Source organism: Lepidochelys kempii, chromosome 2, assembly GCF_965140285.1.
Source record: "Lepidochelys kempii isolate rLepKem1 chromosome 2, rLepKem1.hap1, whole genome shotgun sequence".
Taxonomy (NCBI): domain Eukaryota; kingdom Metazoa; phylum Chordata; order Testudines; family Cheloniidae; genus Lepidochelys; species Lepidochelys kempii.
The window spans coordinates 230,431,338-230,436,275 of NC_136381.1; positions in this window are offsets into that span (position 1 = coordinate 230,431,338).

The following is a 4,938-nucleotide window of genomic DNA, read 5'->3' on the forward strand; positions in this document are numbered from 1 at the left end:
CTGGCTTCCCTGACTTGAGATCAAACGTTTTTACACCCCGCCCCCCGAAGTTGCCTCCACAAAATACACTCCCCTGGCTAACCGTGTAGGTGTAACATATCCTTGCGTGCAACATGAGCGATTGGTAGGATAGCCAGGTGGGTACTTTTTGCTCACACAGGCTGTCCCCCTGCTACGGGTCCTTACTTTTACAGGGATCACCTCTGTTGGACGTGCGTCACCTTGGCTATGTCTGCACTGCATCGCAAATCCTGGTCTGTGAGACAGGTGTTTCCAACCCTTTGCTTGAGCATCCATGCTGCATTGTAAACCTGGCTTTACAATTGCTGGATCTGGGACTCACAGCTGTCCTAACATGACCACACTGTGCTATGCAGACCTTCTGACTCAGCTCAGCAGCTTGAACTGCACCCACATTGCTAAATAACAGGGCTTGGATCCAAGTCTCTGGGACTTGGGCCCTGACCCACGCCCAGCAGGGTCCTAGGAACCTGGGGTCCTGAGTGCTTGGTGACCAGATTCAGACTGATTTGTGTGTGGATGGAATGGGGGCTTGGGCTCAAACCTGAGTGAGAGCCCAGCCTTAGTTTACCGTGTAGACATACCCCCTACTTGTATGCAAAGTTGCCCCTGCATCAGTGGTGCTAGTACTGGGGGTGTTGCTGCCCCCTCCGGCTTGAAGTAGTAATAACAAATGCCAAATACATGATTTCCATCATCAGCACTCCCACCATAAAAATTGTACCAGCACCCCTGCCCTGCGTATACATTATGACATTCCCCAGGGGGAGGGTCCTTCGTGAATCAGACAGGTTGGATACTGCACCCTGATTCCCCAACAATACAGACCTGATAGGCTGTGGTTCCCAGCCAATGGGAGCTGCGGAGCCAGTGCTTGTGGTGGGAGCAGCGTGCAGAGCCACCCTGGCCTTTGCGAACTGAGCGCTGTTGCCTACCCACCCCCCCACCCAGCACCAGCGACTGTCTCAGGCTGAGCATCAGCGCCCAGCCTCCCCCCCCCCCCCCGGCACCAGCAGGGGTCCTGGGCCGCGCGCTGCTGCCCGGGGACCCCCAGCACCAGCAGGTGTCCTGGACTGCCCCCCTACAGAGCACCCATGGCCCCCTGTCCAAGTTTTAGTTAGGGGTATATAGTAAAAGTCATGGACAGGTTACGGGCCATGATTTTTTGTTTACTGCCCGTGACCGGTCCATGACTTTAACTAAAAATACCTGTGACTAAAACATAGCCTTAATAATGATTATGCACCAGGCTGGTTGACCTAAGAAGAGATTCCCAAGCACTTCAACCAAAACACACTGGTTTAGATAAAATAATAAAACAAGTTTTATTAACTAGAGAAAGATTTTAAGGGATTACAAATGGTAAGGCATAGAAGTCAGAATCGGTTACAAAAGAAATTAAAGGATAAACAGGCAAGCTAATTCCTAAACTTTACCAAGGCTAATAGGCTTAAAAGCAAAAGGGTTGTCTCACCATGAGCTGCAATACATTTCACAGGCTGCATCATTTTCCAGCCTGGGACCACTCCCCCTGCCCCTTTCTTCTTCTTATTAGCACAGAGATGGAAGGAGGAGATAGGTGAGGTGAAGGAAACTCTTATTCTTTTATACCCACCTCCTTTCTTTGAGGATTACCCTCTGCTACCGTGTAGACTAACAGTTCCCTGTGTACCTGAGATTTGAAATGTTCCTGCAATGCAATGTAAATTTCTTGTTTATACCTTCCATGCTGCTGGTGAATAAACAGTTAAGTAAGTGATGGCTTTTTAGCACCTTGCTGGCATGCTAGCGTGCCTTTGTCTCTGAGAAAATGGTTTGTGGGTGTTACCCAGAACTACAAATATTTCAGTAACAATCATACAGCAAAATCTCATAATTTTACATGCAGTGATGTTATACACATTTCAACAGAATAATAATATTCAGCAGATTGGGTTTTCAAAAGATACCTCCCAAGGTGTACTTTGTACAAACTATATTGTAACCTTACAAAAGTGGTGAACATGAGGTATTGAGTGTCATATGAGGCAGCGGTTCTCAACCAGGGATCCATGGCCCCCTGGGGTCTGTGAGTCCTTTCAGGAGGGCCGTGGGGCACCGTGGCAGAAACACGAGTCCCCTGGCACCCTCTTGCAGGCCTGAAGCTGGGAGCCTTGGCGCTCCCTCCCGTCTCAAGCTGGGAGCGGTGCAGGGCTGAAGCCAGTGGGCCCCACCCCGCAGTCTGAAGCCAGGAGTGCACATGGGGCTGAAGTCGGCGCCTGCCGCCGCATCTGAAGCCATGAGCACGTGCAGGGCTGAAGCCAGGACCACCACCACCCCAGGTCTGAAGCTGGGAGCAGGTGTGGGGCTGAAGCACCCCATCCCCCCCGTCCCCTCCATCTGAAGCCAGGAGCAATGAGGGGCTGAAGCTGGCATTCTTCTGCCCGCCCAGACTGAAGCCAGGAGCAGTGTGGGCTGAAGCCAGCAGCCCCCCATCTCCAAAGCCAGGAGTGGTGCAGGGATGAAGCCGGGAGCCCTAGCACACTCCCCCCTCTGCTGAACCTGGGAGCTGCACAGGACTGAAGCCACAATGCCTGGTGCTCCCCGTGGGCAGAAGCCCTGCCAGCCCTTGTCCCCCGCCCCCCCCCCCCCCGGGCCCTGGAGTTTTTATAGCATGTTGAGAGAGGCCTCAACAAGAAAAATGTTGAGAACCCCTGATATGGGGTATAGGGTGTCACATACATTTCCTAATATAGATACATCCTAGCTTGGGAGCCCTATTATTAATAAAATTTCCTTATACGGATGCAGGAATTGCCAGACTGGATCAGATCCATGGTCCATCTAGTCCAATACCTGTTGCCAAAAGCAGATGCTTGCAACAAACCCTACAGTGGACAGATTATCCAATATCTAATAGTTAGAGACTGGCATAAACCCAGAAGCATAAGAGATTTTATATCCATTCCAAAACATTGTAAATATTTGCTGTTGTTATTCTGGGTATTCTTGTTACCCATATAAGTGCGAATTCCCTCTTTTAATTTTGCTAAATTTTTGGCTTCAACTTCTTGGATTAATAAATTCTAACGGCAAAAGAGACCACTGTGATCATCTTTCTAGTCTGATTTCCTGCATAACACAGGCCATAGAATGCTCTAAAATAATTGCTGTTGCAATGAATTCCATGGTCTAATCAAGCATTGCATGAGCAGTATTTCTTTTTATCATTTGAATTCCCTGCCTTTCAATTGAATTGAATGTCCCTTGGTTCTTGTCTCATGAGACAAGGAGAACAGAAATTCCTGATCCACTTTTATCACGCCTCTTTTTATTTATCTTGGGAGTTTTTCAAATGTGTCAAAGGGATTTAGGAGCACAAATCCCATTGACTTTCTAACGTAAACAATTCCAATTTTTTCCAGTCTCGTCATATGAGAGTTTTTCCATACCCCTACTCATTCTCTTTGCCTGTGTCAGAATCCTCTCAAATTCTACAATATCGTTGCAGAGATGGAGTGACTAGTACTGAACACAGTACTGCAATGATTTATATAATAGCATTATAACATTTTCCACATTATTCTCCCTCCTATTCCTGATGCATCATAAACTTTTCTTTAATTTTTTGAAGTTTTTGTTTTTTACAGCAGCTGCACATTGAGCTATCAATAATGATGCTCAGATCCTTTTTCTGAGTTGATAATTTGTTTAGAACTCATTAACGTGTATATTCAATACAGTGTTTTTCCTGAAGTGTGCCTTATCTTACATTTATCAACATTTAATTTCATCTGCCATCATGTTGCCCATTCACCTAACTTGGCTAGTTCCTTCTGACATTCCTTATAATCCTTTCTGGACTTGACTTAATTAAATAATTTTGTGCTATCTGCAAATTTGCCACTTCTCTGCTCACCCACTTTTCTATATAGTTAATAAATATATTAAACAAAACCAGCTCTAGCACAGAACATTATGGAACCATTCTCTTGATTTTCTGCCATGATGAAAATTAACCATTTATACTTACATTACATTTTCAGGCTCTTAGCCAGTTTTTGATTCAAGGCAATATTTTGCATCTAGCCTCCTGACTACTTAGTTTATTTAATGGACTCTTGTAAGGGACTTGTCAACAACAGCCTTTTGAAAGTCTAAATAAATTATTGTGTGCCATCTTGTTGTAGCCATGTCAGTCCCAGGCTATTAGAGAGATGAGGTGGGTGAGGAACCCATTTATTGGACCAACTTCTGTTTGTGAGAGAGAGAAGCTTTCAAGCTTACACAGATCTTCTTCAGGTCTGGGAAACGTACTGAAAGCGTCACAGCTAAACACAAGGTGGAACAGATTGTTTTAGGATAAGTAGTTAACCCATAGTTCAAGGACCATTTAAGGTGAAATGGCCCATTTACTCCCCTGCAGTCATAGGAGGGAAAGGAAAGCAGGAGGGAAAGGCAATTGGGGGCTTGTTAGTGGGTTATATATTGTAATAAGCCATAAATCCAGTGTCTCTATTCAGTCCATTACTTTTAGTGTTTAGCAGAGTAATGAATTGAAGCTCCCAGGCTTGTCTTTTGAAAGTGATGTGCAGGTTTTCTTTGAGGGTGAGGACCAGTAAGTCAGCTATAGCATGAGTTTTTGTGAGAAGTGTTCACCCACAGGTGATGTGGTGTTTCTGTCTTTTTATCATTTTTCTGTGTGAGTTCATTTGAGAGCATCGTGATTGTCTGGTTTCACCCGTATAGTTGCTAGGGCATTTAGTGCACTGGATGAGGTGGACCACATACTGTGATAAGCATGTGAAAAACTGTTCCACCTCGTATTTAGCTGTGGCATCCTCAGTATGTTTCCCAGACCCAAAGAAGAACTCTGTGTAAGCTCAAAAGCTTGTCTCTCTCACCAACAGAAGTTGGTCCTATAAAAGATATTACTTC